We start from the raw sequence: 23,419 nt of genomic DNA on the forward strand, positions 1-23,419 counted from the left end.
GAAAAAGCATCCCGAGGCAGTTCTGCCGATGCTCAGCTTTCCACTTGGCAGTTCTGCCGTGGGGCTCACGTTAGAGGAATGTAAATAATGTAACTTAAAGAATTATTGGAAGAATCCGAGCCTTGTTTTGTTAAATTGTAAATAAATGTATAAAGCCCATTTCTGCGAGTTTTCAGCAATCACCCTGCAACATTAATTCAGTAAGTTCTTGCCTGTGATTGATTCTTTGGTTCCGAGCGCTCTGGTGAGGAACGGGATGGGAACCCAGGACTAACGAGCCTATTTAGTTGTTTATTTGGGTTTTTCCTGCCAGAAGCGGCCCGGTAAGGGTGGAGTGTTGCGGAACAAATCACATTTGTTACAACAATATTTTTCCTTAGTGATAGAATAAATTGTCCAATGTGTGACGGAAAGCTTCAAACATGAAACATGATACCACGAATGACAATCAAAACATTGCACATACCTCAGGTCATTATCGAGCTTATCACAACACGTCACTCCTTCAATCTTACCTGACTGTACATCACAAACGTCACCATCGTGAGAATTACTACTATTTAAGTAGGTTCCTTCATATGCAACATTAGATTTTAGCCTACGTGAATGTCTAGGCTTCGTTTCTTTAGATATATCTGCCATGATTTCACAGAATAATAATAAACTTAAGAAATAAAATATTTAGGGTCGCCAATTTTGTCTTCGCAACATGTTCAACAAATTGCAAATCCAAGGCAAAATAAAATTTAAAAGTCTATAACTACCATTGCGCAAACTTCAAACCACGCATCAGAAGATTGTCCTTTTTTTCTTGAATCCTGGCTGTAGGCGCCAAATTATTGATGCAAGCCTTTTACTTGATCTTCAACGAAGCATCCTAGTATTCACTTTTCGAAATTGCAATTAGGATTTTGATAACTTCAATGAAACTCGGACGTCATTATTTAACATTTCTATATATTTTATCACTTATTGATTTACTGTCTTCTGTTTTTCGTTGCTATGCTCAAAATATGTATAGGAATTTATACATCGCAATTTCACATTATCAATAATTAATTATACATCTTATTAATTCAACAACGTTTTGAAACATAACAAAATAGTAATTGATAGCAACATAAATATCATAATGCATGTTAAACACAAAATTAAACAATAAATAATATTTAAATTAAATAAATGAACATCTTTGGGTCAGTCACAAAGTAAAAGAAAAAGGGGAGTCCGACAGCTTCAAATTTCCGGGCAAGTTTGATATTTTTAATGAAATCTGCCTCTCACCGAAAATTAGACTTCGAGTTACCTTCCCCAAGCGAAATTTTCTGTCATGTAGCAACACTGCCTCTGCCAAGCGCGGCACAGAAACAGAAAGAAACATGCAGTTTTCTCCCGCCAACGCTGTCTCAGAAACCCGATCGTCAGAAGGATGCGATGGAAAACGATCAGTGGCATAAATTTTTGAGTTCTGGTTTTAAGTCCACTTTATGCACAGAAAGGCTAATCGGGACTGGACCTACAGTTTGAAAGTAGGGACCGAACCACTTTTGCCTCCACCGGGTGTAGATAAATTCAAAAATACAGAGAGTAGAAACAGCACGCAACTTTGGCATAATATTGGACGAGAATCTACATTGGGGTTCTCATGTCACAAAAACAGTTAAAAACTCATTAGCGAAACTAAAATAACTTTTTCCACTCAAACATATGCTAAGCAAAGAAACGAAAACTCACCTAGTCAACAAATTTGTAATGCCAAGCTCCCCCCGTATTTACAAACATCAACAATAGCCTAATTTACAAGCTAGAAAAATTTCAAAACAGTTGCGTGAGATTTACACTGAATGTCAAAAGAAAAGAACGTATTTCCCCGTAGCTTCTGAAAAGAAGTTAATTGGTTAAACGTTAAAAACAGGAGAACATTTCTGGCATTGTCTTTATTATACAGGATTATGATCAACAAGGAACCTAAATAGCACCAAATTGCCCCGTACAGGAAGAACGGAATACAAATTAACCTTTGTCAAAAAACAAAATTCAGGATTCCCATACACAAAACAGCACTTTACGGAAACCCTTTCATAATCACCGCGATAAAAGAATGGATGAACTTCCCCCACCACTGACCTCAGGGGAGCTCCACCCTGCAACATACAAATTAAACTTAAATAAACACATACTGTTCAAACAATAGTGCCTGACTTTATCTTTCCTGTAAGGTAAAGGAATGGGGTATTGCTTTAATTTCAATTTTAACGGTATTATAGTAATTGCGGTTTCAGATTTTACTCTGTGTAATCAGTACATATGTCTATCATTTTTCTATATTTCAAATTTTATATTATAAAATTGATTTTCGAAAAGTGTTACGTAAAATATGAATTGCAATATGTAATTGACAAAGGTTTGTTTTAAGAGCGGCCCGTGAGGCCGAAACACGCCCCCTCGATAAAGCCGATTTGATTCTCTTCTAATCTAAGCTACAGTGATAAACCCACTCATCGTGTGTAATAATTAGTCTGACGAAAACGTCCTCTTCGTTTTCTTGGCACGTGGCTGAAAGTTCGAGGGAGCACCTGACTCTGTAGTCCTTCTGGAAAGATGGGAGAAACCGGGAAGTCAACGAGCTGCTACTTTCTGCATTTGCAGATGCTCCTTGGCGATTTTCTCCACGGATGCCAAACTGAACTTGACTCTTATAGCTAGTTCCCGAATGCTTATGCGGTGATATTCAGTGATTGCAGCGTCAACTTTGTCGACAATGGCCGACTGAGGTCGCTCGGGAATAGGAACCGTTTCCACCAATGCCTATGCGAGTGTTATATGACCTCATAGGATGAGGCAACTGGGTCATACACCGTACATGCCCTGGGAAATTTGTTGAGGTGCGTTTCATTTGAGGAAGAAGGACCTGGTAACTGCTCTGTACTTCATTGGCTCCATTCTCACACTTTAATACACTTTAACAACCCTCAAACAACAACAGTTATTACTTCATGTCTACAACTTGCAGTGTCATACTATATAAAATTGGTATATTTATGTTGTTAAACGAGACTAATGTTAATACTCTTCTTTAGGTTCAATTAATTTGACGATGTAAAATAAATACCCAGATTCTTACCCTTAAGTAAAAGAAATCCCCCCCTCCATCAATGGCCTGTTTGGCCACAGGGAAGAAACTACGGTTCCGTTTTCTAAGGGTCACCTCAGCCTTAGGGAGGAGGGGCAGGGCAGGGGAGGGTTAGGCTCACAGTTTCCATAAGGCCCTGGGTTCCATGGAGCTTGTTTTGGCTTAAGGCTCGGCCAAGGGTCTAGCCGAGCCTAAGTGATGAAACAACCAACTTGAAATTTTATTTTTGGTCTTTTCGTCGAAAGGCAGGGAGGGTCCCATGAACCTTTGAACCAATCGGCTTGGTCCAGTCGCCATGCTGAGAGGATTTTTTCTTTTTTTTTCTTTTTTTTTTGGTATTCTGCTTTTCAAAACTTATTCCTGACGGCAAAGGATTTCCTAACAACGCCAAGGCGCAGCTAAGCCTAAGGATCGCCAACAAATGGGTCTCAGATTCTTTGTCTCCCCCGAACTGCGAGCGAAGGGTGCATGTTGAGAGCAGAAGGTGTCATTTACGACTGAACAAAAATCAGGAGTGTGGCAACAACGCTTTTTGCACCAAGAAACTCCCACATTTGGAAACGAAAAAGACTGGCTTTGTTGAAGTTGGTTCTTTGATTTCTTGGGCTTTAGGCCGTGTTCGAATCTATTTTCTTCCCGTCGCTTTCCCCTGCCGTTCAATGGATGACTAAAGTGTAGTACTGTTACCTCTTTCTTTAAACTCAAAGTGCACTCGAGGGTGCACTTGTCGATAGTAATTGCTATCGGAGGCAGCTTGTCTGTTACCATGACGAGTGCATAGTTAGAGCATCGGTTAGCTCATTGGACTACCCAGCCTAATTATTGCCTATTTCGGGGGAGAGAAGAAAAAGGTTTATTAAGGGTTCACTTGGCACCTTCATCCTCTCCTCTAAAACTCTGACTGTGACGCAGATTCGGAGATGAAAGGTATGGGGATTCGACGGTTAGTAAGGTGCTTTGAAAGTTTGCACCCAGTGCTCGAAGTGAGAGGAACACGGGGGTTGCTATTCCCGCAGTGAAGCATCTACTCAGCTAAGATAATTTGTTCTCAAGCATTCCCCACTTGTTTCAATGTATCCAGGTTGATCCATTCGAACACCTCTAAACTCAGCCAAGCACCCCACCCCCCCAACTATACTCTTTCCCAGAAATAAGCTGCGCATAAAGGTAGGGAAAAGGAGAAAGCGAATGGGTGGAGCGGAGCAGGTCATACAGCTGGTAGCTGCACTAAGTTTCCCTCGCACGCGTTCATTAATAGAGCTGTCTCTACTACTTGCGCAAAGACTTGTTTTCGTTCGTTTCCTCCAGAGATTCCCGGGACAGAGTATAGGTGGTGTCGCTCGGAGGAGGGCTCGTCGCCATGGGTGCCGTGAAGGGCGGGGGAGGCAGCGGCGGTTGGTGGTCCGAATTATAAGGGTCACTCAGTGGGAACAGGCCACCGCGCAGATCTCGACGTGTAGATGCCGAGGCTTCACGAAGCTCCTGCTGCCACTGGAAGGGGGTTCCGTTGTCGCCCGGTAGATGGCAGTCGCGTTGCAGGTTCGTGTGAAGCAGTGCGAGTATAAGCCGTTCGGCATATCGTGGAGGCCAGTAAGGAAGAGCAGCGAGCAGTCATGCGTTTCCTGGTGGCGGAAAGCGCTAGGACGCGCGACATTCACGTTCGAATGACGGCAGTGTATGGGGAACATTGTTTGTTTCTATCGCGGACGAAGGAGTGGTGTCGGAGGTTCCTTCGCGAAGGAAGAACGTCACTGCAGGACGAATCACTACCTGGACAATACCGCCAAAGTTGTCCGGAACCTGTAACATGGATTTCGGTGGGAAACACATTAGCACCCGCCTTATAACCCGGACACGTCCCTGTGTGATTATACCATCATTAGTGAGATGAAACAGGCAATGTGTGGTCGCCGGTTCAACATCGACGCTGAGGTGAAGAATGAAGTGACTTATTGGTTGTTGCAGCAACCTCCCACCTTCTACAGAGCTGCGAATGACCTACTGGAAGGGCGGTGTGACATGTATCTCAATGTCTACGGTGATTACTTTCAAAGGTGAAGACATAGTTTCATAGTTATACGGGGTGTCCTGTTTTCCAATGACTGATCCTTATACATTGTAAATATGGACGTGAAGATTTCGTTTCATTTCGATGTTATTTTTTACTGAAATTCGGTGTTAATTTAAATCGGTGTTTACATGCATTTCTACTGTTCCTTTTATCCTTAAGATTTTCACATTGTTTTAGTTCTGGAAAATTGAGACAATTTTTAGTAATGACAAAAAATATATGGCTTACTTTTGTGGGAAATGACCAAATTTCTTCCATTTGGAAAACTATTACCTCTCACTAATAGCCACTAAATATGAATGGTTTATTGAATGATAACATCCAAATCTATGAACACAATCATACACATCATATTTCTCTAACAATGCCAAAATATCCCTCTGCGACCTCAAAATACCTACTACCATTTTCTGTACACACATACATAACAGGTGCTTCTCCCTAAAAATTTTCCCGTTCCTATGAAATTTCCCTTCTGGGAAGATCCCCCCCAAACCACCACCACCGACCGAATTCTATTTCAGGAGGAGGTTAGATACTTCCAATCATGTCTGAACCAAACTGCAATAAATGACGCGTGACAATCTCTTTTGAATCGAACAATTACCATCTAGACAACAAATGAAAGAATAGCGCTTCAGGCAGTTCTTTTTTAACAGAAGCAGTGTTTACCCCAGTTTATATTGCATAATATACGCTCTCAATGGTTCGGAAGTGTGTCTCTAAGCATGTTCATGAAAAAAAATACATAATACGAGGGCGGACTAAAAAGTTTTGAGCGTATCACAGAAAATGGGTAGCTATTCAAACCAAATGATATTAAGATAATGTACCCACTCTTCATTAGTATCATGTCCCATGTTCATATTTCTAAAGTATCTTGTTCTTTTTGTTTCAGGGTCTTGAAGTGAAGAAGATTCAGTGATTACTTGAAATGAAGAAATTAGAGTATCGCGCAGTGATAAAATAACTTCATCTCAAAGAAATGTCACCATGAGAAATCGACCAAGATATGCTCAATACTTTACACGACATAGGCCCTTCATATGCCACAGTCAAACGCTGTACAAGAAATCAAGCGTGGCATGGAGACAGTTGAAGAAGAACGGAGGTCCAGGAGACCAGCAACTTCCACCAACAAATAAAATATTGATATTGTTCTGGACATGATCATGAAGATCGCCGATTGTCAACACGTCAAGTAGCAAACAGATTGGGCATCTCACAGAAGAAAGTCGATTTCATTTTGAAGAAAGAGCTTGGCTTCTCAAAGGTTTCTGCTCGATGGGTCCCACGTCTTCAGACTCCTGAGCAGAAGCGCCCTCGGCAAAAGATGTCAAGGGACAATTTGGAACTGTTTGAAGCAGATGTGGACAAGTTTCTTGCTCTATTCATTACTATGGATGAGTGCTGGGTCCACCACTGTCAGCCGGAAAGAGAAGAAGAATCCAAGCAATGGAAGCATGCGTCATCTCGCATACCGAAGAAGGCCAAGGTCACACCAGGAAGGTGATGGCACCAGTTTATTTGGCATTCTCAAGGTGTTGTGCTGATTGATTACCTTAAAATGGATCACACCCAAGGAGAGAGGACAGGCATGCTGACCAAAGAGTCCTCTTCCACCAGGACAATACTCCCGCACACACCGCAGCAACGCCATGGCAACAATCCATGGCTGCTGGTTCCAGGTCAGTTGGATAACGACGCCGCCGTCATTGAAGCCCTGGAGGAATTCTCATGGTCACAACATGAATACTTCTTCTCCACTGGGATAAAGGCGCTTCAACACCACTGGAGCAAGTGTGTATCTTCTTTGGCTTTCTTGGGGCTCAAAACTTCTCAGTAACCTCTCGTCAAAACTTTGAAATACGTTTCATGGTCTGTAAAACATTTTACCATCGAGTAACAGACTTAAAAATACACATTTTCTGATACCCAAACTTGCAATTTCTGTAATTTTTCCTACATTTTTTTACAATTTAAGAATTAAATACCATAAGTAGGTTAAGTACTCCTTATTTCATGTGCATGTTTGTCAAGATGTGTTTATTTTAAAGCCATATACACCATTTGCGATAGAAAAAGTTAATTAAATTAAATAATTATACAAATGGAAAATTTAAAACTTAGATATTTTTGGATTTTTTTAATTGAACCTTCTTGAACGAACTGAAGATATTTCCAGATTTTGGTTTGATTTTCTCATGCGTTACTTCTTGCAATAAAACAATTTTCCCACACTATTTGAAATCGATAAAGTAAACTTAATTTTTTCGACCCACCCTAACATAGACCTATCATCTGCTTTAAAACCCAAAACACTGAAAGTTCCGCACGTAATTAGAAACCACGCATTGCAATAGAGAGTAGATGTTCTAAATTTAGCATGCAACAAAAGGCAACTTCCTTGCCTTAGGCTATTCCACTAAAAAATAGTTTCACCTTAGCAACCAAAGAAGACACATAGTTCGAAACAGAGTTTCCAAATTTAGCTCTTCCTTCACGTTAAGGTTTACAAGTTAACAGTTTAAGTGTCGTAAAGTAACTGTTCATAAAGTTACTTTTATTGTAAAAAATAACTCTCTTACAGTTATAGCGACTTACTTATGAAAGTAGGTCGTTACTGTTACTGTTACTTGTAACTTCGTTACTTACCTGGTATTGCCGACCTCCGTGGCGGAGTGATTAACACGACCCCAAAAGTGCCGGGATAGAATTTCACCTTGGGTGTTCTTTGAGAATATCCCTTCATCAATTTCATCATATCACCACCAATCCTCATCGTCGCGATTAGCCAAATTTTGCAGAAAAGCGACACTAAATAACAAAAATCAAATCGAATTTTCAGATATTACATGAAAACAAAACTCAATAAACAAGGAATGACACCTTACATTCAGCACATTAAAGCCTTAAAAAAAAAACAAGCTATCTTCGTTTCTGTAAAAATTTCAATGTAGAGCAGTGACTTCAAGACATCGAGAGGGGCTCGGAATTGGTTACGCCAATAATGAAAGACCACCGGGGTTGCAGTTCCAAAATTTTCATAGTGTATAAGGTAAGTTTTATGAAACGTTAATTGAAGACCATGTTTCCCATTACCTTGGATTATGTATCCATTACAGTGGATGAAATAAATGTCATTATTTACCAAAATAAATGTCATTCATGTTAGAATACTGATGGTGATGATATGCCCATAATTGACATAAAAGTGACATATTACAATAGAGAATTAATTTTAAACTAAAAAAAACGAGACGCGTATTTTAATGACAGTAATTAAGCATAAAGACTACAGTACAGCATGTTAATGTATGTTATTTTCTTGTTGATATTGCTTTTGTGAATGAACTTTAATAAAACTGCAAATTACACTAAAAACACATAAATTGAACAATAAAGCAACATTTGTCTTTATTTCGTTTTCTCCGTTTTTTTAACTACATTACAACAGAACTCAATTATGGCGTTTAATTAATGGCTCCGCCAATTGTTGTGAGGAAGAGAAACGAAAACATTCTTTGGACTCGATATTTCGTTAAGTCGTGTTAAGGAAAAATTTTGATAATAATGGCAGATTTCATATTATTGAAGACCTGCATAAAGAGACCAACTAAGCTAGCGAAAGTTCTGTAACAGTACACATTTTTGCAAAATGAGTTTAGCAGTCAAATGGTAGCGATAAAATACGAGTATTACGTGCATTGTTTATAATACCATCTCCCCTTCTCAACATTATGTTAATTGAAACCAGAAGAATTTGACCGTAATAAGTATAGCTCGGACTTACATGTAATTACATATTCCATTCCTTTCTAGACACCTACCTTGAACAGGAAAATGTCAACGAATTATATAACTGACATGATTTTACATAAGTTTTATATTACATATTTGTACATATTTGCCAGGATATTACATATTTTACACATTTGCTAATTTACTTTACATAAAACAACATATTTCGATCATTTTTTCCTACCTTGATATTTTACATATATTTTTGATCTGTGAAACATGATGATGAAAATTTGTAGGTCATGTGATGTCATATTTTCTAATCAATGAGATGCATCGGTCATCTAAAATGGACTGCCAAGACAGGCTGAGGACGGAGAAAAATAAACGGGAACTGTTATTTATCGAAAGATGCCGGAGTTTCTCCCCTTCCCCCCTTATGGTTACACATTTTCGCTTCGCTTTTAGGTTTAGGCTAAGCACCTAGAAACTTGGCAACGGTGGACAACAAAGCTACTTTCCTGTACGTAGCGAGTTACACAATATGTTCCCTTGTACAAAAGTATTTCTGTTTTGCAATTTGGTTTGAAAGTTACAAAGAGCTCTCTTACATATATGCTCCAATAATTGAAGCATTCAACCGAATAACGCTGCATGGCACATTTCAGTGAATGCGAGAAAAACGAAAAAAAAACCTGTAGTATGTTGCTGGACTACAAGGGGGAAAAAATAAAACATTATGCAAGCACAGTATCAATGTTTGAACAATATTTAACCTTAGGAGTGGCAAGTTTGTAGCCTGTAGCCGCATGGCAGGCCACTAAAAATATATCCAGTGGAATAACGCTGTATGTGCAGAAGTACTATGGAGAAAATGAACACCAGCAGGTATGATAACAGTAGCTAAATCTAATTGTATTGAAAAACAAACTGGACATGTTACACGAAAACATGCACTGAACTTATCGTAACATGGCAAGTTACTCTGATGCAAGTGTTTTAACCAAAATAAAAAATAAATGAATCGGTTACACAAAAACACACACTTCACTCATCTGCACATGGCAGGTAGATGTAAAACTGTCTGTATTCCTCGTCCATGGACTGCAGCATATTATAACCATCAGGTCTTCTTCTTCTTCTTCTTGAGTGGCAGCGGGCCATGGTACAAGACAGGTAGGTTCTCTGGATGGAACAGTGTGTACATCTTCATGTACAAGGTATAATCTAGGATGGTGCATTTTGTCTGTAGAGAATGGTTACATGCTGATGTGACATAATATTATTTTTGTCTTTGCATACTACAAACCGGTATCATACTACATATAAGACATTCACATTACCCAGTATTGTATAATACATGATAACAATCCAAAATACTATACAGGCTGTGCTGCCAAAAGACACAGGTTTCATGTACCTTCCACTTCTTGTTCCTTTCTACTTGTGTATGCTTCCCCTGCATCCATTAACTTCTTCCTTTTAACGTCCTTCCATTCAGAAATGTTTATTTTGCGTTTTCTGCTTCTATTTATACGATACATGTCGCTAAGAGATAACGTTACTTCTCTGCGGTTCGGAATCTTGCTTGCACATAGAGCGTCGTTCCACTCAGAGACCAGTTTGCCAGCATATTCGTGCCAACTCTTGGGCAATAGAGGAACGAGTCTTTCAGTATATGTCCGTCATGTTCGGTACAGCATGATTCCACTGGTAACTCAGAATATTCTAAAATGTGCCATACAGCGTTATTTGGTGCAATGCTTCAATTTGCGATGTGAAAAGTAATTAGTAGTTTACAAAATTAATTTCTTCTTAAATATGTACACGTTGCTGTGCTTTTGTGTGTTTATATAGGCCTATTTATATATATATATATATATGTGTGTGTGTGTGTGTGTGTGTGTGTGTGTGTGTGTGTGTGTGTGTGTGTGTGTGTGTGTGTGTGTGTTTGGCACCTACCCGATGGTGGAGTGGTATCGCCGTCGCCTATAATCAAGGGGTCCCGTGATCGATTTCCGGTGGATGCCCGTAGTGGTTCAGATCCCACTTTAAACTGTAGGTCCAGTCCCGATTAGCCTTACTCTGTTTAAAGTGGACTTAAAACACCAAAGTCCAATATTCTTATCTATAATCTCTGTAATCTTGGTGGTCTTACTTCTGGATTGGACCTTCCTTCTCAACTGGATTGGTTTCCTTCTCGGCTGGATTAGCTTCCTTATCTGGGAGTGGAATTCTTGTAGGTATATTTGCTCACAGGTCCGCGGTCACTTATTGTCACTCCCTGGTATATACTTTTCGCGCTTTCATTCAGTTCCAAAGGGGTTAATCTATATTCTAATCTCGCTGCAACGTTAGCTTTCAAGTTATTGTGCGTCGTGCTAATACAAAGTCCAAAGGAGTCCTTAAGATACACTGGTGGATTTATTTCCTCTTCACCATCTTCAATTCTCCTTCGATTGATGAATTCTTTAACCTTTTTACCAAGCATTTTCCACTAATTTTAGGCTTAGGCATTGGCGTCTTTCAAGAAGCTAATATCCCAACCTTGTGGCGTCGATTGAAACGCGCCAGCACTATACCAGATATCTAATCACGATATTTGCGCAGATTTTGAAAAGCATATCAAGCAACTCATTCAAAGGAAAAGGTCACATATTTTTATCACAACGCGAAGTATCACGCGTATGTTTTAAGATTGCTATCAAGTGGGACTAACGCTCCAGGAAGGTGTCGGCCGCTGCGGATCTAGGCTTGCCAGACATTCCTATTTTATATTTAACTTCCCTGCTTCTAATTGAAGTAATATCCAGCATTAAACCATCTCGTTTGTGAACTTAATAGTTAGTTTACACATTTAAATTGAAATCCGTTTTGTTATACGTCCCGTGAAGCATTGTTGAAACAACATGCGAGTCGATTCTTTTGGTTCTCTTCCGACCGCGGCAACCACGCTAGCGTATGCTCCGTGACTATACTATACTCGACAAAGAGTGTGGACTTGGTGCAGCGATAGTGTCGCAGTTGAATGGAGTTGGTATAACCAAATGTTGGGAGACAGCAACCGATGCAAGTTTGAATCCTTCTTCCCACTTCTTATAATTTCACATGTTCATTCATGTAAGAATTTTAGTTTCTTTTATCATATACACACATATACATACTCTTCTTACTACTCTTCTCTTTAACAATGAGTATCGTTGTTAATTATCTTTTTCACATAGATTCATCTTGTTATTAACAATTCCCTAGACAAAAACGTTATTTTCTCTTCCTTTGCCTAGTGCTGCCATCTATATTTGCTCATATTAAACTTTATTTCTACGCGGCCTTCCAGGTACGTAACACATTAAAGCTCGGCTGGACGTTTGGCATTCGAATGGGTGATTTCTTTCAAATGTTCCTCTCCATTCGAAAAACCTCTTTGATATATTTCAAAATATGAAAAATTACATACGCTCAGAATTGCTTCTAGAGCATTGACTTGAATTTTCGTGTAGTTTTCTTTCACTGTTGTCTAGATATTATCAATAGTTTCGTGATTACGTTAAGTCTAGTCTACTAAACTATTGATAATATCTAGACAACAGTGAAAGAAAACTACATGAAAATTCAAGTCAATGCTATAGAAGCAATTCTGAGCGTATGTAATTATTCATATTTTTAAATATATCCAATAGGTTTGGAGAGGAAAATTTGAAAAAAATCGCCAATTCGCATGCCAAAGATCCAGCCGAGCCTTAAAATGATATTTGATTGTATGCGCTTGAGTGTAGCTCCTTCGTGCATGAGAGGCTCGAATGAGTACGAGCGAGAGAAAATGGCCCCATGCAGTACTCTGATATTCGCAGTGATATCGAGCAGTGATAAGCTTTTTCAATGTGAATGTTTTCGTTTGCTTTGCATGTTCCAAAAATTAATAGCATATTTCCAGGGAGGCCTCTCCGATGGCGCAGTGGTAGCGTCATCGCCTTGTAATCAAGGTGTCGCGGGTTCGATACCCGGTGGAGGCACATAGTGGTTCGGATCCCACTTTAAACTGTAGGTCCAGTCCCGATTAGCTTTTTAACTGTGCATAAAGTGTACTTAAAACACCAACTCAATCAATCATATTTCCAGGGAGGAAATAGCTGCTTCATCCGTGAGGTGGCGTAAATATATATTTCGCATTATTCTAAATAGAACCGCCCGATTGTTATGGAACCAAACGTTACAAAGAGTAAGGGAGGTTGCATAAGTCGTAGGGGTTAAATGAAGGTAAATTTCCCCGTGCACTTTGCACCATGCCACGAGGCATGTATAGGGAAATTATATGGGAGTAGGGCCCCCATGGGCCTCGGCCATTTTAGAGGTCACTGATCATCACCACGTTCCGGCCGCCTTTACTTCCAAGGGGTATCCCCAAGTACAGTTACCAGCAATAAAAATGGAACACCTACATCACGAAATACTCGCTTTGCTCCAAAGCGTTATGTGTGTTGCCCAATTCTACGGCGGTGGTAGAAGATGCCATTGAAAAGTTACTATAAATATCCGAGATTTAGCCAACACACATAACGCCTTGTAGGGAAGTGAGTATTCAGGATTCAGGTGCGTTATTTATTTATTACCGGTGACTGTACCTATGTATTAGAGGCTTGGTGAATCCGGGAGCCGCTTTGTGCAAGGACAGTGTTGAGAAAATTCCCATCTGAAATCAAGCGTCATTGAAAATTGTGAAAGACAAAACTACTAAAGCCTTTTATAGTTTGGGCCACTATCCCAGATTCAACATATAAGAAAAATCCCACTCTTTTTCCAAGTTCAGCAGGACAAACCCTGCTGTTAGAAGCTGATATGTAATTGCTTCTTTTATTGGAAACATTAAATTTGCTACAGGAATTATAATATTGCAAGTTCAGTGAAACTCATATTGCGTGTCTTGAAGCAAGATAAACAACTTTTCTTGACAGAAACATACGGCCAGAGAGAAGGGGGGAGGTGATTGTAACGTTTTGTTTCGAAAAAATCTGAAGCAATGGGTCCCTTTGAGCCGGAGCAATCAAAAGAAATATGGAGCTTGTAATTTCCGACACAAGAAAGGCAAATGAACATTTATTTGAAACTAATGATGAGTCATCCATATTGAAAAGAAAGAGCAATGCTCAGCAATGTTTACCAGCCGGGCATAATTGAAGTCATAAGGAAAATTACAGGCTACGTCAGTCGTTGCAGATTATAGAGGAAACGAAACTGTTCTAGGTATATGTTACATGAAAGTCAGCAATTTCCTTGATTATCCCCTGTCACATGTATACACCGTGTAATGCGAGGCGGGGAGGGGGGACTCCTATGACTCCTCTCTCATATATCAACCTTGATGTGCGTGATAAAGCTTCTTGCTGGAATGAAATTGCACGTTATGACTGCGGAATACAATACAGATTGCGCAATGAAGTAAGAACGAAATCTCTGCCCGATTTTCCTTCCGTCCTCTTGTAACTTCTTCGCGGGAATAGAAACGAAAAAAAGCGCGGGAGAGTTCCCTTCGCAGTGCGGTCACGTGTCTTTGAAATTGGAACATTCATGCTTCACTTGAGACGGTTGGGTTTCAAAGAAAGCAGTGTTGCAAGCTGATGCCACGTTTCTTCTAAAAGCACACCGGGGAGTATTTTTTTTATTATTATTTCAATGTGTAAGTAATTGTGCTAGATACGTTTAGCACAATCTGAGTGGAAACGTTCTACGAAACCAGAGGTCGTAGGTTCGAACCGACGTTGTTCACACAGGCGTGCGCAGGCCCTCTGATAAAGTTCAGTTGGAGAAATAATTCATTATATTGATGGGTACTAAACAGGAGCGTATATAGTGTGTGTTCGGACCCACTGAAAATCACTCTATTAGAAGAATTTCAGCTTTCGTGACACAAAAGTTCTCTGTTCCCCTCCTCCTTTATTTTCCATCTCTGTGGTTCAGACTAATTTACATATAAACATGGTTTCGTACAGCAGATTGAAAACAGTTACACGTAATTTATTCATTTCCAATGTGTAACAAATTTATGCTGCGACCACAAATGTGTGACACAACCAGGCTAACGAATAAAATTCGTGAGTCTTAATAACAAGTAATTTGCTGGGAACTCTCGTCGGCTTAAAAATACTTTATTTTTTAAAGAGAATAATATTGTTTACTAACGGTAATAAGATTTCTCCGCACTAAATTTCTAAGTGGGAGTGTTAGGAGGGGCAATTGCGCCCTTGCCCCCACATGTGCACGCCTATGTTAGGTCGCTGCACTTTTTTGGCTCTCTTTGCACCTAGTTGGTTACAAAGTGCAACACCACTTCGATGATTTGGTGCTATGTAGTGTATTTGGTATCTGCACTGTTTGCACTATATTCTGGAGCGGTGTACAGTGTGGTGTACGGTTATGTTGTACGTGTTAACCAATGAAATGAACGTTTAAAGCAGCACACAGGAATTTGTTGAATCTTCTGAACACCGCTTTCCATGCGTACAGTGTCTACTGGTTTCAACACAGTTTCCGTGCACCAGCCTGACACGGAATGTACACTCACCAGCAATAAAAATGAGACACCTGAAATAATCGCTTACCTGCGATTGCCTAAGTCGGTGGTAGAAGTTGCCATTGAAAATTTGCTATTAAAATTATCGCCGCAGAGTTATGCAACACACATAACGCCTTTCAAGAAAGTATTTCAGGTGACCCATTTTTATTGCTGGTGAGTGTACCTGCACTACATCTGGTGTCAAAAAGTGCAACCAACTAGACTGGGCAAGCCCTGTTGAGACAAGGATGCATCATTGTTTTTGCCCCATTTCATCCATCATCCTCGTCGTCGTGATTAACCGACAGAGTATACAGAGAGAGAAAACGTTTATTTATAATGACCGAGAAATAGTTTCTGACAACCAAATTGACGGAAAACAAATGGTTGTTCACCAGTACCAAATTATTTTGGTAATCGTACAGGTTTATAGGGTTACCAAATAATTTGGTCAAAATTGCCAAATTGGTTAATGCTACTAAAATTTTTGTTTCTAGTTACCAAGAACTTAACCCAAAGTGTTTGGTTACCAGTCAGGTTATGTCGATTTTGGCTTCCAACGTTTCGAGCGCATACATTCTATATTCTATATGCATTCTATATTCCCTGATGATGAGAAACGTTGGAAGCCAACATCGACTTGACCTGGCTGGTAACCCGAGAACACTTGTTCGAATCACGTCGCCAGGAAAGCTACAATTCCTACTTTCAAAAGTTTTCTGCCTATTCAGACAAATCAGTATTTTTGTGTAAAACCCAAGGGTGTCCACAAGAGGGTTTTATTAAAACTTTTAAATGAAGATAGTTTACTCATTAGCACAATGCTGCGGTGAGTCGGGAGAGTGGAGAATAAGATTATATTTCCTTTGTAATTAATTTAAGTTAGATGGTTGGAAATCACATTTGCTACTAGGTGCAACATAATTAATTCATTAGTTGATTGATTGATTGATTTGCTTAATTTTACTTCGCTTCTTGGTATTTGCGAAGATGAAGATGATATGATGGAATTGATGAATGGACACTCACAAACATCCGTGCCCAGGCCTGGCGTCGTAGCGCGATGTTCTAACCACTCCGCCACGGGACCGGCAATTCAGTATATGAGAAAAGAGAAGAATTTAGGGTGTAAGATCAGATAAAGTGTTCAGTAAAGCTCAAAGAAAGTAACGTACAGTAATATGATTCGCATGCTGTATTAATTTAATACTTCGTGGGGATCCTGACATGATCTCGAGGGGACCCGCCATAAGCCTGGGGTGAGGGAGTTGTGGTAAAACCTTTATGCCAACAGAGGGTAGGTCATTCACGAATTTCACCCTGAGAAGTCCGATAATATCGAACTACCGGGTGTTTCAACAGAAACGCCGTGATTTGAAATGACCCTAAAAAAAATATTTAGTATATTCACAGTAATAATTTGTATATGTTATGATTGACAAAAGCCTAAAATTTAATTTAATTTATTTTTTTATTTGTGTTTGTCAGGTGTTTTTAGTACAGTAGTACAGTATTGGAGGACAGGAGACTTTCACTCCAGCAGAACATTCATTTGGTGTACTGGCTTATTGAGTCACGTTCTCTTGTTTCTGTCCAGCGACGGTTCCGGCTGGGGAATACGTGTCCTGGTCTTCGTCGGAAACGTTGTCCAATTCGTCAGAAATGCTTCAAGCAAGACGGAGCTAGGACACATACAACTGAACCTGTCCTGACCTTCCTTCACTCAAAATTCAACAATCGTGTGATTTCAAATCGCTCTCAAAATGGTTTAGAGTGGCCTCCAACTAGCCCCGACTTAAACCCATGTGACTATTTCTTGTGGGGTTTCCTAAAGCAGGAAGTTTTCAAACTAGAACCGCGATCACTAGATGATTTGCAAGCAAACATCGAACAGTGTACTGCACAAGTTAGTCGTGCAACCCTTTGTCAGGTATTTGACATGTGCAACCAGGTGAGAAAAGTGATAAATCGCCAAGGTGGACATTTCGAACATATTTGCCATTAAACTTTTGGGTTTTCTCTATCAGATTATGTATTTTTTTTCTTTTGTGTAGTTGGGGTAGTTCTAATAAATATTTTAAAATGCCATTTGAAATCATGTTCTTGTTGAAACACCCGGTATAACCGGCGTAGAACCTAAACGTTTCGGTAGGCATAAGGATCGCGACAAAGCTTCCCGTGATTGCATGTACCGCTTAATTTTTAACAACCCTCGTATATGAAGAGGGACGTGACTTTAGGATAGCAACACTAACTGGACCTTGTTGATAGAAATATGCGGGGTTGGAAGAGACAAGAGTGGGGAGAAGAGGGGTGGAGGATGGGGGGGGGGGAGATGTCGTCCAATTCCGGGGCATAGGCTGGCCCGGACAGTCGTGCCTGCTATTTTCCTTGTCGGCACTAATTTTCCCCTGGCTGATTCCCATCTTCAATCACGCCGCTCGGACCAAGCATTGCAACAGCGGGATCCTATTAACAGATTACTCGGGTATTTCCTCGGGGGCGCCGCGACGCTGAAGGAATCGAGGCGACACGCCGTCGCCACGAACCGACGCCAGCCGACACTGAACGGCGTACAGCGGGGATTACTACGGAAAAATGAGAACGTCTCGGGCAAGAAAGCAGTTCCCATATCGTTCCGCGCGATGTTCTCTCATGTGTAGTTTTGCGGAGGGGGGAGGGAAGGAAGGGAGGGGGGGAATGTGGAGCGTACTGCTTCAAGACGCTGTTTCTTGCGGACGTTCACGGGCGGAAGGAAGCGGGAGGAGGTGGGGGTTGTCTCGAGGCCATTCCGTGTACGCCTCCCCAGTCCTAAATGCTCCAAGACAGAAATTCTATTGCGTCGAGTCTCGTCTGATGATACGGCTTCGGCCATGTCTCCGTTCAACAGGTCACCTATCCAGGCGCGTATCCGCGGGGAGGGCAATAGGGGCGGTCGGCCCTACCAACTACCATGTTCTTGCGTATATTATTATGACTAATATTTTTGAAGACTCAAATGTTCTTTCGCTTATCACCCAGTTTAATAGGCTCGAGAATATCTTTAAAAGTTGATTTGAACCAGGATGGATAAAAATCATTATTTTTATTTAAAAAAAATCATTTTTGATGATTCTTAAAATTTAAATCGGATTCTTTATTTAAATCGATTTTTTATATTTTTCAAAAAACACGCTTAAAATTGTTTGTATTGTTTTTGGCACCATACATATAGATATATGTTTTTTTTATAGAAGGGCTTTATCTAGTAAACGACCCTGTAAAATATTTAAACATTTGATTAAAGCACAAATACATGTAAATATACATAATTCTGTTTCTGATACTGCATATATGAATATACTATGGAAATATTTGTTGAGTGTGTTTATGAAACTATAAAAATTTCAGTAACTTTTATTCCAGTGCAAATTAAACATTCTGGATATAGCTACTCTTTAATTTTAACTTAAAATATTTTAATAGTATTTGTGGCTGAATTTTGGCAATTTTTTAAAATTCTTTGCAAAATATCGGCTGTCATGTTTATTTACAGTTCAATGATAATGACATTATTTACTGTTTAACATGATTAGTATTTTGTTTATTTTTCTTCAAAAAAAATTCTACATAAAAATGAATTATCAAGAGACTGTGTGTTTACATATTATATTTCGTTTTGCATGAGATTCACACTATCAGTACATATATTTATTTCCTTTCTTTTTCTTTCTTTTAGGCTAATGAATACCATTAAATTACTACAAGACTACTTTCATGAAAATTGATTGTAATATCTACAAAATCCTTATGTTCATTAGTCTATGGCTTATTTATTTAGTGATTCAAATCAGACATTTATTTTCAAGACAATCCCCTGATTTTGATTTCAACCCATTTTATGATCATGATAGGTTAATCGAAATTGGACCTACAGTTTAAATTTGGATCCGAACCTCAAAATGGGATCTATTTCGAGACCCTTTGACAGTTATTTTCTTTGTGTTTTCGCTTCACTCTCTACGTCTGAACGATCAGCTTACCGTGATAGTGGAAGAAGGTATGATAACGATGTACAATAGTAATTATCAATTCCAGCTCTGGACCTCTATTTTTTCCAAAATAATTCTGTAGCCCCTAAAGCAGTTTACAGTGTGATATATTGTCTATATTAAACAGTGCAAGCGTAGGTTATGATTGATTCTCGGTGAGACGAGTTTCCCGACTGAGAGCTTCTTTGCTCGAGCGAATAACGCTCGAACAGGCAAAATGAGCGGTATACACTCGAAGCCCAGTAGTACACGTTTAAATGTAATTTGTCTGTGGTAGTGAGCCCTCAAATATGGATCTTAAAGTAAAAGACGCAGTCAGATAGAAACTTAAGTGAACATAGTCATCATCTTCATGTTAAAATGTAGTTTATTCTGTCTTGCCAATACACAGTGATATATGGAAATGAAATAGATGATTGTCGGCTGAAACTGCCAAGCCGGGATATTTTACTTGTATACGTCTACGATTATTGTTATATTAAAATGATATCTGATTGTAGACGCTCGAGGGTGGGAGACTCAACGAGTACGAACGAGCGAAAGGAGTCACATGAAGTACTCTAGCAGGTATGTATTAGTTACTTTTGAAGCATCTGTGAGTGTTTTTGATCAGTTCTTTCTCCATGGTTTTCAGAATGCACTTCAAGTAAGTCATTTCTTTACCGGATACCTTTTCTCGTCCAATATATATAAAGCCCCAATCCCACCACTGACTGACTCACTGACATAAATGTTCTCCATGAAGGAAGCCCCGGAGGCGAAAAATGCCCGATTACGACCCCCAATTAAATCGTCCCAAAAGGCCGAGAAAATTCGAAAATCGCTCAATCGGCCTTTCCTTAAGGGTGAAAATGCCCTTTTTTCACGTCTTTAGCAACCGTTGCCGCGGGCATTTTTTGCAGCACACATTGTTTCCTTCAATTCTTAATTGTCGAGATACGTTATATTTCTCACAGATCAATAGCACACAGACGAAGCAACTCCTGGCTTTGAAAAGGTGGCTCAAACAAGGGTGACATCTACATAATACGGAGTTTCAGCCCAGATACAATTACGTATATATTGTTATACTCAATGCGTAAATATCTACATCGTGCTTGTTTTAATTAAATGTTTATGGGGTATAATGACATGCAATTCCTTAGAGCTTGCCGTGTTGTCCATGGAAACGGACGTTGCTAGGGAACTTAAAGAAAGTTTATTTTCAACCGGAAAACTGCTGTAAGAGAATTAAGCTAGACTTTTCTAATTGAACATCAGAATTTATTACAGAGAAGATGTAGAAATTTGATGGGGAATGACGGAAAGCAATTATTTTTCAATTACGTTTAAAAAAGTGAAAATGACAAAATTTATTTCAATTTAGTGTCGCTATTGAATTCGTTTATACAAGAAATATAACTATCTTGAAACGGTTATTGCTTACTCACTTTATTATTAAGAAAATTGGCAATACTATTTTGAATATTTGTACCATATTAGAGCCCGTACACATGTAAAGTTACGTTCAAAATTTTCGAAATAACTGAAGCACGTCGGCGAGCGTACGAGTCCTCATGTATACAAGTGACCCTTTCATCATGGCAGTAAGAGAGCAATGCAGAGGGTCCTTCAACGTATGTTATGCAGGGTTGGTTCAATGGGCTCACACGCTGCATCAACGGTAAACTGAGCTTGACCCTTTCCGGGTTTCGAACCGGAACCCTCGAATGAGAGGTCACGGTCCTCGATAATTAAATCACTTTGGAATTCCGTTGCATCATCACTGCATTTTTCCGCTATTCAACAAAATTCGCGAATAAAACGATATGCAAAACACCTGACCCTTTTTTTTCTAGAAAAAACGAGGACTCAGCACTTTTTCACCGGATCAATGCTGGAGCGTAGCCAACCTTGCGATTTCACACGGAGAAGAGAGGGGGAGGGGGAAGGATGCACATAATTGCATTAACATTCGGATACGAAGCTGCTTACTTAGCGGGTTCGTATCAGCTTTCATCCGCCCCCTGTCGCCCTCCGCCCCTGGGGAGGTTAGCTGGGAGCCTGAAACGAAATGTCACTAGTTGCGCCTCCATCGTCGAGCCGTAGCTCATCTGTTGCTCAGCTCCTGCTGCCAGAAGCTCTGTAAGCGGGGACGGGAGAGAGAGGGATGCGCTTAAATATGGGATGGAAAATAGGGGATGCGGGCTTTCCGCTGGTCCGCAGTGAACGCAGAGCAGATATGGGTGGATGGGAAGGGGTGAGACACGTCGCTGCGGAGGCAAATATTGCGATGTCCTCAGCTTGCTCGTTTTGGCCTGCTAGAGGTACGTGCTTGGGCGTTTGCAGAGTTTTCGCTGTGGTCGACGAAGATTCTCTCTGGGGATAAATTCTGTCCTTGATCCAGAATGTTCGGAGCTTCAGTTTGAGCTTTTGAGTCCACCTGATTCACAGATGGGCTAATAGAAAATTGGCCTATATTTTATACTGAGATTCGAGCCTCCACAAGGTACCGAACCCGGGCCCCCTTGATTACAATCCAACGGCGTTAGCACTACTGCGAGGCTATACTCTGTCCCAGCTAACTGTAGAGCAGGCAAACGAAATTAAGTCTCTGCGCAAGTAGTGACCCGAGATGTCTCAACCAATGAACACGTAAGAGGAACGGAATTGCGTGGAGTGGGGGACAGCGACTGCCTTCCCAGCAGCGTGCACTGCTTAGCTCTGACGCTATGCGCGGCTTTGCTCCACAGTTAGCTGGGACAGACTATAGGAGAATATTAGGAGCCTTCCCTCCTTAGCCAATAGGTAATTTCACAGGGTAAACAACACATGACATTCCTATGGGAGCTCTCAGACCGAAGCGGCAGGCGACACGGGCCGCTTCAGTCTACAAGCAAAAGATGCACCGCGGATTCGAACCCAGGACCTTTGGCGAAGTGGCAAGATGAAATGGACGTAAGGATAATCACAAACACAGATGAAGAGGACAAAACACGAGACCCACAAAAAAAAAAGGTAAAGTCTTCCCCTGTGCATAGCACCACGCCATGAAGGCGTATAGGGGGTGTGGGGGTAACGCCCCACACTTTCTTGATCCGGTCGTGAGTGGGGGTGATGTGATCAGCACACGAGACCCACAGAGGCTTATACTATAGGTATTTTCTACTGTTACGGCGGCCGGTCCTCAAGCTGGCAAGGGAAGTGGGGAGCGGGGAATACGCCGCAGACCAATCAGACAACAGCGGTGGCGCCGAGAGTTACGACGCGGCAGTAGGATGTACTACGTGCACTTCGATCCACAGGCTGCTGCGTTCCTTATCGTGCTGGTTGGTCGTTTCCCCACTCCCCACTTCCCTTGCCAGCATATAGAGAACCCGCCGTAAGGGTAGAAAAGACCTATAGCTGTCCAGACGCCACAGCCTCGTTAGCCTGCAACATGCAGTCTAGGATGTACTATGGGCGAGAGAGGTTTTGCATTTTGGTGCCATCAGAAACGAGATCCGTCAAACTCCAATTAAATTTACCTACCAGAACAGCGCCTCTTCTCGCACTAAAGTATACCAGCACCTAAAGTTTTATCTCCTAAGCTCTGATCATATCTTGGAATTCAATATTTGATACGGATGAACGCGAAATTAACATAAAATTTGCTTCGATTAGACTTACGAGATCTGCACTTAAATAAAGTATAATATACTCACTCATATTAATATATTGTGTGTATCAATTAATTAATTTACCTGTGTAGCTAAAATGTAAGTCAATATTTAGCACACAATGTAAGAACATATAACCGATGTACCAATTACCAGTTGCCATTACCATCGGTCTTTCTACACCTTTCCCCCCCAAGATTTAATTTTTCTGCTCTCTGAGAAAAGGACAGCCGTCACAACAAACAAGCATTCTTT

The sequence above is a fragment of the Lepisma saccharinum genome, chromosome 14, assembly GCF_977018435.1.
Source record: "Lepisma saccharinum chromosome 14, izLepSacc3.1, whole genome shotgun sequence".
Classification (NCBI taxonomy): Eukaryota; Metazoa; Arthropoda; class Insecta; order Zygentoma; family Lepismatidae; genus Lepisma; species Lepisma saccharinum.